The sequence below is a fragment of the Theropithecus gelada genome, chromosome 10, assembly GCF_003255815.1.
Source record: "Theropithecus gelada isolate Dixy chromosome 10, Tgel_1.0, whole genome shotgun sequence".
Taxonomy (NCBI): domain Eukaryota; kingdom Metazoa; phylum Chordata; class Mammalia; order Primates; family Cercopithecidae; genus Theropithecus; species Theropithecus gelada.
The window spans coordinates 70,625,560-70,640,504 of record NC_037678.1 but is presented as its reverse complement, the minus strand read 5'-3'; positions in this window follow the sequence as shown (position 1 = coordinate 70,640,504).

Below are 14,945 nucleotides of genomic sequence, written 5' to 3'. Positions count from 1 at the left end.
TCCATTGGATAAACTTGTCCTATTGAGCAAATTCCTTAATTTTGAGGATGTCGATTTTATTTCTTTTCATTTTCAGGATGAAGGAACTGGAGTTCAAGAGGTGAAGTGAATATCCCAAGGTCACACAGTGAGGTGGGCTTTGGACTTGTCTGGCTAACCCAGAGCCCATGCCCCTAGCTTCTCTACTGTCCTGTCTCTGAGACTTTGGGATGTAGTGGCCGTAGCCTGAGGCATTTGGACCTGAGGCTACAGGGAGCCTTAGTAAGTTCCTGAGCGAGGCAGCAGGAGAGGCAAAAGTTGGTTGGGTAGGGACAGGGGCCAAAGGTATAGTAGTACCTCTTAAAGGCCTTGGGGCTTTGCAAGAAAAGCTCAGAAACTGCCCAAAGTCCTAGCCAGAGCACAGTGACAGGGCTGCTGAGAGGCACTGGGACAGACAGTTCTTACCCCACAGCTCCGGGGATGGGGCAATTTCCCTCACACCCCAAGGAAGTCCCCACCCACTCCGGAACTACCTTTTTACCAAAGCCATGTAACCCCTTAGTTCCTGGGGTCCAGAGGGCACTGGCTAGGGCAAGCCAGGCACTGAGTATGGAGACTCTGACCACACTTCCTCCTGTAGCATCTAGAGACCCTGCCAAGAATTGCTTCCCTTCTTGGTTCAGTTCCTGACATCACAAGAGGGGAAACCCCCCTAGGGGTGGGATAGTTGGTTCCCAAGGACTTCTAGGGGTAGTGCAAGTATAGAACTTCCCCACCAGCTGGATCCCCTGGGGATGGTCTTGGCCCAAAGGTGAGTGGTAAAATTGTCTCCAGCTGCCCCTAGATGGACGCCTCTCCCAAGGCGAGGCCCTGAAACTTCCTACCCACTCCCCACTTCCACTGGCAGCTCCCAGCAGTCCTTCCCAACTCTGTGCTAAGGAGAAGGAGTCCCGGGGCCACTGTCATTCAGCCGCCAAGCATTTAGAGGGCACTTGCTCTGTGCCAGGCATTGCACAAGACACTAGAGGGAGATACAGCACAGTCTGCCCACTCAGGGGCACACTGATGGGGAAGACAGTCCCCAGATAATCACAGCACAAAGTTCTCAATTGTAAAGTCAAAGAGTGAGACATCAGCTCCTTCTGGCGAAGCTGGGAAAGGTTTCACAGGGGAGGTGACCCATGAGCGAGAGCTTGAAAGACAAGGTTTTGGTGGATGGACAATAGAAGGGAGAGCCCTCCAGATGAGGACCCAGCACAAGCAAAGGCAGGGGAGCTTGAAGGAGCATGGCACACCCAGGACTGGCAACTGGTTAGCCCTGGTGCAGCACTTAGGCTCCCTGGCCGGAGGGTCGGAGAGTTTTGAATCCGAACTCTGCCATCTGCTTGTCGGGTGACCTTTGGAAAGCCCCTAAAATGTCCCTGGGTCTTGGTTTCCTCATCTGTACAGTGGGGTTGATAATAGCCTCACCCTCGTAGATCCCATAGATTGTTGTGAGTCTTAAACAAGATATTGCACGTAAAAGTACATGTAGAAAGGGCTCAGTTAGTGACCGTTGTAATTGCTGGGGGAACACGGAGTGTGTGAGGTGGGAGACAAGGTGGGTGGGTAGGAGTTGCAGGAGAGGAAACCAGAGAAGTGGGTAGATTAGAAGCCCCTTGAAGGGCAAGCTAGGAAGCGCAGGCAATGGGAGGCCATCTAATGTTTGTTGTTGTTGTCATTGTTGTTATTGTTGTTTGAGGCGGGTTCTCACTCTGTCACCCAGCTGGAGTGCAGTGGAACAACAATGGTAGCTCACTGCAGCCTCCAGCTCCTGGGCTCAAGCCATTCTCCCACCTCAGCCTTCAAAGCAGCGGGATTACAGGTGTGCACCACCACGCCTGGCTATTTCTAAAATTTTTTGTAAAGACGGGCTCTCTTTATGTTGCCCAGGATGATCTTGAACTTCTGAGCTCAAGGGATCCACCCGCCTGAGCCTCCCAAAGTGCTGAGATTACAGGCGTGAACCACGGTGCCCTGCCTGGGAACAAGCCAGGGAACCTGCATTTTCTTGAAGCGAATCAAGCTGCTGGAGAGGAGGATCAATAGGAAAACAGAGGAGCGTCTGGAAGCAGCGAAGTGGGGAGGAGGCTGGAACCAGGACCACATGAGAGAGAGACCTGACTGAGCTGGGGTAAGAGGAAGGAAGAGGAGAGAGTAGGTTCAAAGAGGAAGGGAGAGAAAGAGAACTCTGCCTACCCCCACCCCCACCCAGAAATAGTAGCCCCTCATATTCTTTGACCAAATTCATTCATTCATTCATTCATTCATTCATTCATTCATTCATTCCACAACCATTTATTTAGCATTTAAACCCTGGCCTCTTGGAGTTTACATTCTAGGAGTTTATATTACTATTAAATAATGTTACTGGGAGCTTCCAGATGCAGTAACCACCCAATCAGGCCTAAATGGCCAGAAATTGATGGCCCTCTTGGTGGGTCCTCCCACTTGACTTGTTGCTTATCCTCAGGTATTTGAGAGCAGGGGCAGAGGGGTCTTAAAGCCAGGCCAGCCTGTTCTGCCCACTTTCTACCTTGGGGATTTCACTGTCTCCTGTGGCAGCCCCTTCCATCCAATGCAAGAGCTAATATCCACCTCCTTGTCCCCCCACTCCCTGCCTGCCGTCCCCAGGGCCCACCCCCCGGCTTCTAACATCACCTTTAAGAGCCCTACACAGTATTCCCAATGCCTCAGCCATTGGGCAGCCCTGCAGCAATGTGCAGAAAATGATGCGATCTGCAGAAACTTCTCATTTATATCTAAAAGCAGCCTGTTCTCCTAAAAAAAAAAAAATTTCAAAGTCTATCATGCGGACAAAGGGGTAGCACATTTGATGTATAAAGACCTACAAGTAAATAAGACCAACAACCTAATAGAAAAATAGGCAAATTATTTATACAGACAGTTCACAGAAAATACAAATGACTCTAAAACATGTGACAAGATGTTCAACCTCACTCAAAAGATAAATGCAAATTAACACCGAGCAACCATTTTTCAATTAAGAGACTGGCAAAGTTTGGAAAAGTGTGATCACTCACTATGTGGGTGTAGGTGTGAGGAGACAGACACTCTCACACATTCCTGGTGGGAGAGCGAGTTGGTATAAACCCTACTGAGCAATATCTACCAGGATGCATGAGCCCTTCGATGCAACAATTCCACTGCCAAGAATTTCTCCGACATTTATACCCACACGAGTGGAAACCAGTGTGCAAGGAAAGTCATTGCAGCTTTGTCTCTAATAACAAGAGTTTGGAAATAAACGAAATGTTCAGTGATAGGGGTCTGGTTAAATGAACTGTGGCTCATGCAGGCAATAGAATACTATGCAGCCATAAATAAGAACAAAGTCACTCTGTGTACTGATACAGAATTATTTCCAAGATAGAGTAAGTGAAAAAAAAAAAAAGAAACAAAGGCAAAGTACAGAACAACGCACTTTGAATAGTGCTGTCTTTTTGTTTAAGGAGGTGGGAAATGCCTTGTAAGTGTAGAATAGTTCTGGAAGGTACACAAAACAAGTTATAGTTGTGCCTCTGAGCTGGAGGAGTGTGTGGCTGTAGAATAAGGAGGGAAGGAGACTTTCTCTGCATGATGTGTCCTAAATGTTATGTCATGAATATGAATTACAGCAAAGCAATTTTTAAAAAGCCACCATTCCAGTATTGTGGTATTTACTGAACTCTATAGACACCATGTGTTTCCATAGCTGTCTGACCCCTCCAACCCCACCCCTACTCCCAACACTCACACATACACACACACACACAGAGAGAGACAGAGAGAGAGAGAGAGAGAGAGAGACAGAGAGACAGAGAGAGACACAGAGAGAGAGATCTTGGAAGGGGAGGCTGGTTCTGACTCATTCCTACACTCCCTGGAGCTCAGCACGGCACCCAGCACAGAGCCTCCTGCCAACAGTCATGTGAGTGAACTATCTTGGAAACAGATCCCCCAGCCCCAGTCCAGGCTTCAGATGATTTCCCACCAGGCTGACATGTTGACTGCAGCCTCATAAGAGATCCCAAGCCAAAACCACTGAGCTAAGCTACTTCCACATTTCTGACCCACAGAAACTCTGTGAGATAATAAATGTTGGTCAGGTGCGGTGGCTCGCACTTGTAATCCCAGCAATTTGGGAGGCTAAGTTGGGAGGGTTGCCTGAGGCTAGGAGTTCAAGACCAGCCTGGGTAACATAGTGAGACCCTGTCTCTATTTTTTTTAATAGTTATAATTTTTTAAATCTCAGTCTTGCTCCTTCTGTATGTTTATACAGTTTTAAGTTGCTAAATTTTGGGTAATCTGTTACACAGCAGTATATAACTAATGTAATCAGCAAAGGTTTGTTTTTGTTTTGTTTTGTTTTTGTTTTTTGTTGTTTTGTTTTTGTTTTTGAGATCATCTCGTGCTGCCATCCAGGCTAGAGTGCAATGGGGTGAACACAACTCACTGTTACCTTGACCTCCTGGGCTCAAACAATCCTCCCGCCTCAGCCTCCCATGTAGCTGGGACAATAGGCATGCACCACCATGCGTGGTTAATTTTATTATTATTATAATTATTATAATTATTATTGTACAGATGGGGTCTCACTTTGTTGTGTAGGCTGGTCTCAAACTCCTGGGCTCAAGCAATCCTCCCACCTCAGGCTCCCAAAGTGCTAGGATTAGAGGTTTGAGCCACCCTGCCTGGCCACAATAAATAAGCCTTTATTAAGCATTTGATGTGTATCAATTCCGTGGTGATTGCAAAAGAAAGAGACATGGTCCTGCCCTTAGGGGAGCAAGCCACCTGCACATTCATTCCTAGACTCATTCCTTCCTTCAACCAACATTATTGAGCATTTACTATATACCTGGCTCTGTGCTGAGTGTTGACCCATAAGATGTCAGCAATTAAAATACACCACAGAGGCTTGTAGTCCCAACTACTTGGGAGGCTGGGGTGGGAGGATCACCTGAAACCAGGAGTTCAAGGCCAACCTGGGCAACATAGTGAGACCTACTCTCTAAAAAAAAGTATGTGTGTATATATATGTATGTAAGTATATATATGCATATATATGTATGTAAGTATATATATGCATATATATGTATGTATGTACGTGCAAATATATGTATATATATGCATATATGTATGTATATATGCATATATATACACACATACTGTAGAACAAGAGGGAACTTTCTTTTTTTTTTTTTTTTTTTTGAGACGGGGTCTCGCTCTGTCACCCAGGCTGGAGTGCAGTGGCCGGATCTCAGCTCACTGCAAGTTCCGCCTCCCGGGTTCACGCCATTCTCCTGCCTCAGCCTCCCGAGTAGCTGGGACTACAGGCGCCCGCCACCTCGCCCGGCTAGTTTTTTGTACTTTTTAGTAGAGACGGGATTTCACCGGGTTCGCCAGGATGGTCTCGATCTCCTGACCTTGTGATCCGCCCGTCTCAGCCTCCCAAAGTGCTGGGATTACAGGCCACCACGCCCGGCCACAAGAGGGAACTTTCTAGAGTGATAAAAATGTATCTCTTAATGGGATTTAAGTTACATAAATATATATGCATTTGTAAAAACTCAGCAAATGAACACTTAATCTTTTGCCTTCTGCCTGTAAATTTACATTAAAAGAAAACTACTGTAAACAAATATTGAAATTGAACTCCAGTTAATAATATGTGTGCTGAAGTAATTTCTTCAAAATGCATTTTAAAAGATGAATTGATGGACAGATAGATGGACAAACGTAGTTAAAGCAAGTAAAATGTGAATGGTAGAATGTAGGTGGTGAGAGTAGGTATTTTCTTGTAGAAGTCTTTCAATTTTGCTGTATATTTGGACATTTTCATAATAAAATGTTCAGAAGAAGGAACCCTTGATAACCATATATGCCAGTTCCTTCATTTATTATCATTATTTTAGTTCCATAAATAAAAACAATGCATTTTAGTTAAGAAAGAAAAGAACAGGGAGAGGAACATCACACACTGGGGCCCGTTGGGGGATGGGGGGGAAAGGGGAGGCAGAGCATTAAGATAAATACCTAATGCATGCGGAGCTTAAAACCTAGATGACAGGTTGATGGGTGCAGCAAACCACCATGGCGCATGTATACCTATGTAACAAACCTACATGTTCTGCACATGTATCCCAGAACTTAAGTAAAAAAAAAGAAAAGAAAAAAACAGAAAAAGACTCCCCCCCACCACCAATTTCAATGTTCCTTTCCTCTTCAGTGACAACGTCTGTTTTTTGTTGGCTGTTTAGCTTCCAGAGTTTTATCTATGCATTTACATACGTGTAGAGGTAAACACAAAACCATGTTATTATTTTAAAAAGGAATGTACTCTGACTCTGAAAGAATGTCTTGGGGATCTCTCCATGATAATTAATGCACATCACCCCAGTTTCAAATTGCTGAGTAAGGATGTGTCTTCCTCTTTGAGATTCAGGCTCAGAGAAGAGTTTGTCAGGCACACACAGCAAGTTAAAAGAGCTGGGACTCCAACCTACTCTCCTAGTCCCAGGCCTGGGCGTACCATGCTTGAGCATGTCCACCACTGAATGAAGGGCAGGGCCACACCCAGGCCCTTTTTTTTCTGGCAGAATGCAGTGGGCAGGTCCAGCCCTGCCCCTGGGAGAAGACCAGCCTGGGCTTGGGTGCACCGGACCCAGGAGGAAGTCCGCAAAGCGCTTCCTCTTTTCTTAGCCTCCAGAGACACTGGGGGAAGAGAAGAGGGGTGTTGTGAAACTGAACAGTACCCCAACCGCCCTGGGGGGACCTGTCAGCTGGGGGTAGCCATGCAGCTGGGGGCAGAAAAACAATTTCATGGACTCCCCAAGCACCGCCCCCCTGTCCCCACCCAGTCTCACCCTGCCCCTGAGCAGGAGGTCTGCAGCCTCCAGGATGGTACTTGGGGTAGGTAAGCTTGGAAGGCACCCATAGGCCAGCCTTGTGCAGTCCTGCCCAAGTCCCACATGAGTTGGCCCCAGTGCCTACCAGCTGCTGCTGCTTCTTCCAGCCTCCTCTTCCAAATATGGTATCTGTCTGGGGCTTCAGGCACCGACAACATGGAAATGTTTACAGTTCCTCAAACAGGTCAGACTGTTTCCCTCTCAAGCCTTTGTCAGGTTGTCCCTTCTGTCTGGAACACCCTTCGCCCTGATCATCCACTGGCATCCGTTAAGCCTCAACTCATATCACCCTTTTTTTTTTGTAAGACAGGTCTCCCTTCATTGCCCAGGCTGGAGTGCAGTGGCGCGATCTCAGCTCACTGCAACCTCTGCCTCCTGGATTCAAGCAATTCTCCTGCCTCAGCCTCCCAAGTAGCTGGTATTACAGGCGCCCACCATCACGCCTAGCTAATTTTTGTATTTTTAGTAGAGACGGGGTTTTGCCATGTTGTCCAGGCTGGTCTCTAACTCCTGACATCAGGTGATCCGCCCACCTCAGTCTCCCAAAGTGCTGGGATTACAGGCATGAGCCACCGTGCCTGGCCCATATCACCTTTTTCAAGAAGTCCTTGTCACACTCAGTGTCCTTGCTACTTGGTCCTACAATATCATGGGCCTATCTCTCTCTCTCTCTCTCTCTCTCTTTCTAGTGGCATTTTCCACTCTGTATCTAAGTTATTGGTTAAATGAGTGTCTCTATAATTGTACTGAAAATTGCTTGAGGGCCAAAACCCTCTTCTCCGTTTTTGTGCTCCCAGACCTTGGCAGAAATGCACATGGTAGACCCTTAATACGTATTAATGGAATTAATCAAAGAATGAAGGGTTTAGATGCCAGCAGTGTCACTGTCACTCACTGGCCGTTCCTAAACTCTGAGCTTCAGTTTCTTCCTCTGTAAAATGGGCAGGTGAATAGTATCTGCAAGGAATTTGCAACATAGTAGAGGAGACAGAGAATCAGCAGGTGAACATACAAATATGTACCATAGTGCCTGACGGCGACAAATTCTCTGGAGAAAAATAAGGCCAAATGGGAGTTAAAGAAGACTGGAGGAGGGAGGAGCTTTCGAAGGCGGTCGGGGACCTCGTAGGGGCTCTTGAGCATTTCTCAAGGGTGAGTCTCCTCTGATTTTCATTTGCCCCTTTTGGAAATGTGAGGAGCAGTGAACTCCTGCCTGGGACGGTGTAGCTATGAAATAAACACTGGCTACTTTACAAATAAAAGGGGAAATGGTTGAGCTCTGAAATAATGATTGTGTCGCTCTCTCCCATCCCTCAACATGTTTTGAATATAGAACAATCAACAGTGGTCCCAAAGAATTTGAAATATGAAATGCAAATGCCCTCTGGAAGTAGGAAAATACATTTTTGAAAGAGCCAACCTCTGACCTAGTGCAAAGCGAAGCTTACTTTGTGTTCTAGCTCCTGCCCTCCTTCCAGGATGGAGCCCTGGGTCCCTTCCTGCATTCTGCATCTCTATATTCCTCAACTTCCTGGGCACAATTACTGCATTTTGTGAAATGGTTACAAACACAGCTCTCAGAGGCACACTGGAGGCACGTGCACGTGGGTTCTTCAAATCCCAGCTCTGGCCCTTATTGGCTGTGTGACCTTGGGCAAGTGTCTTTACCTCTCTGAGCAACCCTTTTATAGTCATCCCTACTTATAAGACAGAAAATGAGATAATGTAATTGAGGGCAACCTCAATTACACTGGTGCAGGAGGTACTCTTATTCTACTATGCAGGGGAGGAGATGGGCAGAGAGGACCTGTCCAAAGTCACAGCTAGTGAGAGGCGGTCAGTCCAGCCTCTGTGCCTTTGTTCCCACACTCTTCCACCCCTGGCCCCACAGTCAAATGCACACCCAGAACACCTTTCTTGACTTTTCATCCCCTAAAAATCCCAGGCAGCGTCAATTCTATCTCATCCATGAAGTCTCTGATTGTATTTTCCATTGACTTTATTTTATTTTGAATAGCTAATATATTTAAGTAGTTCAACATTCAAGAGTACAAAAGATACAATGCAGTTCCCCTTCCTGGAAGAAACCGCTGGGACTGTTTGCTATGTGTGCCCTTCTTGACTTGGCCTAGCCATATGCTAGTGTGTTTTCTCTGTTATTCTGCACAAATAGTGAAATACAATAGAAGCTGTTGGATGCCTCAATTTTTTTCCATATTTACAGCTATATTTTTGCATTGTTCTGTATTAGTACATAAGGGGCTTCCTCCTTCTTTTGTAAAAAGCATTTTTATTGAATTATAAATTTACATACTATACAATTCACCTGTTTAAGTTTTACAATGCAATGGTTTTTAGTATATTCAAAGTGTACAACCATCACCACAATCAATTTTAGAACATTTTCATTACCTACCCACCAAAAACACCCTGTACTTCAGCCACTTCTTATTTCTCCTCAGCTCCCAGCCCAATGCAACCAATAATCTCCTTTTTCTTTTCCTTTTAAGTAGAGATGGGGGTCTCAGCATGATGCCCAGGCTGGTCTTGAACTCCTGGGCTCAAATGATCCTCCTACCTCAGCCTCCAGAGTGGCTGGGACTACAGGCATGTGCCACTGTGCCCAACCTCTTTTCTGTTTCTATAGATTAGCCTGTTCTTGACCTTTCATATAAATTGGATTTTATAATATGTAGTATTTTGTGGTCAGCTGCTTTCATTTAGCATAACGTTTTCAAGGTCCATCCACATCATAGCCTGTATCAGTACTTCATACCTCTTTATTGCCAAATAATATTTCATTGTATGGATATGCCACCTTTATCCATTGAGGGACATCGAAGTTGTTTCCACTTTTTGGCTGTTATGAATAATGCTGGTATGAAGATTTTATGTGCAGAACTTTGTGTAGAAATATGTTTTCAAATTTCTTGGGGATATACCTGGGCATGGGATTGCTGGGTCATAGGGTAATTCTATGTTTAACTTTTTGAGGAACTGCCAGACTGTTTCCCAAAGCAGCTGCTCCTTTTACATTTCCACCATCATTGTATGAGGTGGAATCTCTCCATATGCTCTCCGTATTCTCACCAACAGTTGTTATTATCTGTCTTTTTAAATTACAGCAATTCTAATGGATGTAAAATGGAATCTCATTATGGGGTTGATTTGCATTTCTCTAATAACTAATGATATGAAGCACCTTTCCGTGTGCTTATTGGCCATTTGTATAGCCTCTTCGGAGAACTATCTATTCAGATCTCTTGCCCACTTTTAAATTGTGGAATTTTAAATTATTGTGCCATCCTATTTATATATTCAGGACCCCAGTCCCTTTTCAGATCTGTGATTTGCAAATATTTCATCCCATTCTGTGGGTTGTGTTTTCATTTTCATGATATATTACTTGCAGCACAAGTTTTTAATTTCGATAAAGTGCAATTTATCTATTTTTTCCTTTTGTCACTTGTATCCCATCTAAGAAGAATTTGCCTAGCCCAAGGTCATGAAAATTTCCTTCTTTGTTTTCTTCTAAGAGTTTTACAGCCTGGGAAACATGGCAAAACTCCTTCTCTACCAAAAATACAAAAAAATTAGCCGGTGTGGTGGTGTGTGCCTGTGATCCCAACTGCTCAGGAGGCTGAGGTGGGAGGATCGCTTGAGCTTGGGAGATGGAGGTTGTAGTGGCCAAGATCGCACCACTGCACTCCAACCTGGGTGACAAAGTGAAACCCCATCTCAAAAAAAAAAAAAAAAAAGAGCTTTATAGTTTTAGTTCATACACTTAGATCTACGATCCACTTTGGGATCCAACTTCATTCTTTTGCATGTGAATATTGAGTTGTTCTAGCACCATTTGTTGAAAATACTATTTTTTCCCCCACTATTGAATTGTTTTGGCATTCTTGTTGAACATCAATTGGTCATAAATGTGAGGGTACATTTCTCAACTCTCAATGCTGTCCCGTTGACCTACATTTCTATTCTTACACCAATACCACACTGTCTTGATTACTGTAGCTTTGTAGTAAGTTTTGGAAATCAGGAAGTGTTAGTTTTGCAACTTTGTTGTTCTTTTCAAGATTATTTTGGCTGTTCTAGGTCCCTTGCATTTCCATATGAATTTTAGGACCAACTTGTTTATTCTTGCCAAAAAAAAAGAGAAAAAGGCAACTGGGGTTTTGATACGGATTGTATTGATCAATATGGGGAGTACTATCATCAACACTATTAAGTTTTCCAATCCATGAACATGAGATGTCTCTCCCAACCCATGGGATGATTTTATTTAGGTCTTAAGTTTCTTTCAAGGATGTTTTCTTGCTTTCAGAGTATATTGTTAAACTTTTTAAAAATTTATTCCTAAGTATTTTATTCTTCTAGTGATATTATAAATAAAATTGTTTTCTTAATTTCATGTTCAGATTGTTTATTACTAGTGTATAGAGATACATTTTTTTTTTTTTTTTTAAATACGGAGTTTCACTCTTATGGCCCAGGCTGGAGTGCAATGGCGCAATCTCAGCTCACTGCAACCTCCACCTCCTGGGTTCAAGCGATTCTCCTGCCTCAGTCTGCTGAGTAGCTGGGATTACAGGCACCCACCACCACACCTGGCTAATTTTTGTACTTTTAGTAGAGACAGGGTTTCACCACAGTACCCAGCTACAATTGGTTTTTATATATCCTTATGATTTTTGACAACTGCTTAGTATTCAATTGTTTTATTAAGATTTGTTTTCCCACACCCCAAATCATGGGCTTTTACGTTATTTTCTGTCTTTTCCTAGTAAAAGAAGTGCTGCAATGATTCTCCTGTACATACCACAAATTCTTTTGGGCATTCTGATGTTTTCTCTCTCTGAGCTCCTTTAGTCGTCAACTGCTACCACTCTGACCCAAGCTCCCATCATCTTGCCCTTGGATGATTCTCTCCCTACTCACTGGTTTCCCTCCTTTCCCTTGCCCCTCCAATTCATTCCCTACCCAGCAGCCAGACAGATCCTGTGAAAACATAAGCCAGTTTGGCTCACTCCTCTGTTTAAAACCCTCCAACAGGGCTGGGCGCGGTGGTTCACACCTGTAATCCCAGCACTTTTGGGAGGCTGAGGCAGGCGGACCACCTGAGGTCAGGAGTTTGAGACCAGCCTGGCTAACATGGCAAAACCCCGTCTCTACTAAAAATACAAAAATTAGCCAGGCGTGGTGGCAGGCACCTGTAATCCCAGATACTTGGGAGGCTGAGGCAGGAGAATCGCTTGAACACAGGTGGCAGAGGTTACAGTGAGCCGAAGTCACGCCACTGTACTCCAGCCTGGGCGACAGAGTGAGAGTCCATCTCAAAACAAACAAACAAAACCCTCCAACAGCTCCCATCTTGTGTCAATTAAAATGTAATACTGATATCAAGATGTCTGTGGCCTTCACAATATGACCCCACTCACTACCTCTCCAACACTGTCTTCATCACTCTTGTCTGCACCCTCTGTGTTCCAGCCACACTGGGCTCTTTGTATTCCCTAAACACACCATGTGCTGTTGCTTCTCAGGACCTTTGCTGTTACTGTTGCTTCTGCTTGGAACACAATTCCTCCAGATTATCACATGACTTATCTCTCCAATTTGAAAGGTCTTGCTCACATGCCACCTCCTCAGAGAAGCCTTCCCTGACCACCCTGTCTCAAGTCATACTGTCACTCCTCTCCATCCCACTACCTCTCCCTTTGCCGTCCCTAGTTTTCTTATAACCCATATCATTCCCAAACATGGGATGAGTTTTCAGTATCTGTTTATTATCCATCTTCCCCTCAAGAATGCAAATTCTAAGCATATAGGAAGGAATTAATTTTGTTTATCGCTGTATCCTCAGCATCAAACATAGCGCATGGCACATAGTAGGTGCTCCATAAATATTTGTTGAGTGAATGAATTATCATGCCACTCCCCTGTTTATAACCATCCAACAGCTTCCCATGGATGTTAGAATAAAACCTATGCTCCTCACAGAGGCCTACAAGGTCCGGAGTGGCCTGGCCAATTTCATGGACCTCACTTTGGGTCTCCCTCCTATGCTAGACACAATGAGGTTCTTCAGACACACAAAGCACCTAGTTTCCTTGAGGCCTTTGCGTATTGTATTAGTTATCAACATTGCATAAAAACTACCCCAAAGTTTAAAGCCTTGAAACAATAAGAATTTATTGGCAGGGCATGGTTGCTCATGCCTGTAATCCCTTTCTGAGGCTGAGGTGGGTGGATTACCTGAGATCAGGAGTTCGAGACCAGCCTGGCCAACATGGTGAAACCCTGTCTATGAAAAATATAAAAACTAGCCAGCATGGTGTCAGGCGCCTATAATCCCAGCTACTCAGGAGGCTGAGGCAGGAGAATCACTTGAACCCGGGAGGTGGAGGTCGCAGTGAGCCGGAGATTGTGCCACTGCACTCCAGCTCAGGCAATAGAATGAGACTCTGTCTCAAAAAAAAAAAAAAAAATGTTGCCCATTCACGGGAACCTTCCCTACCTTCCCCTGTTAACCTCTCAAAGCCCCTGTATGGAGCCCCACCCCTCGATAGTGCTTGTTGCAATTCCAGCCTGCCTTTATTGGGGCAACCGTTTGTCAAATGCCCTCCAGTAAGGGGAAAACGCAATGAGACCAGGGATTTTGGCTGCCTCATTCTCTGTTGTGTTTCTTCACACTCAAGACTCATCACGCAGTATGTGCCCATTATTATGTTTGTTGACCAAGTGAGAGAATCAGAGACATCAAATGGTTTGCTCAAGGCTACACCTCTAGAGATAGAAGGAGCACTATAATCTGGGACTTGTTACTCCTGATCTAGAATTGGCCCCCTGCCCCAGGACACAGTTAGTTCTCCAGATTTCAGTCACAGCAAAGTCCACCCTCATTTCAGAGTTCCTTTTATTCCATGTTCAAAATGGAACTCCTACCCACAGGGCAATATCTCCTTTTTAAAGTTATATGCTCCTTCTTTTATCTTTGGAACAAGGCAGAGTGAAACAAAAGCGATTTCCAAATTATACTTCAATCAGTGCCTGAGCAGCAGTTTGAAATCTTAATGATCAGGCTGTACTAATGATATTGACTATCTATATATAGCATACCTAAGCACTTTACTTACATTTTATTCTCAAAATGACCCGCTGAGGTAAGTAATAGTATTATTCCAACATGACAGATGAGGAAACTGAGACTCAAAGAGGTGACAGGCAAGTCACCTCTTTGTACAACATTACCCAGTTGGTAACGGCAGTGCCTGGTTTGAACTCTAGTCTGACTCCAAGGATGGAGCATTTAGCACCCTTTTTTTTTTTTTTTTTTTTTTTGAGAAGGAGTTTTGCTTTGTCACCCAGGCTGGAGTGCAGTGGTACGATCTCAGCTGTCTGCAGCCTCTGTCTCACAGGTTCAAGCAATTCTCCCACCTCAGCCTCCTGAGTAACTCAGCCTCCCGAGTAGCTGGGATTACAGATGCCCGCTACCACACCTGGCTAATTTTTGTATATTTAGTAAAGATGGGGTTTCACCATGTTGGCCAGGCTGGCTCAAACTCCTGACCTCAGATGATCTGCCCACCTCGGCCTCCCAAAATCCTGGGATTTCAGGTGTAAGCCACCGCACCTGGCCCTTAGCACCACTTTTGTGGTCAGCTATAGTCTCCATGACAATAAACCAATGAATAATTGAGTAGACAAAATGTTTGCCACCCCCAAAGACTTGTAAGGGGGTGTTTTAGAATACAATTTGTAATTGTATAAATGTTCTTTGATGCAAATATGGGTTAGAGGGGAATTTTCTGAATTGAAAAGAATGACAATGCCAAATGTTGGCAAGGATGTGGAACAACTAGAAATCATAAATCACTGATGGGAATGCAACATGGTGTAACCACTTCAAAAACCAATTTAGGCCAGGCATAATGGCTCACACCTGTAATCCCAGCACTTTGGGAGGCTGAGGCAGGCAGATGGCTTGAGCCCAGGAGTTCAAGACCAGCC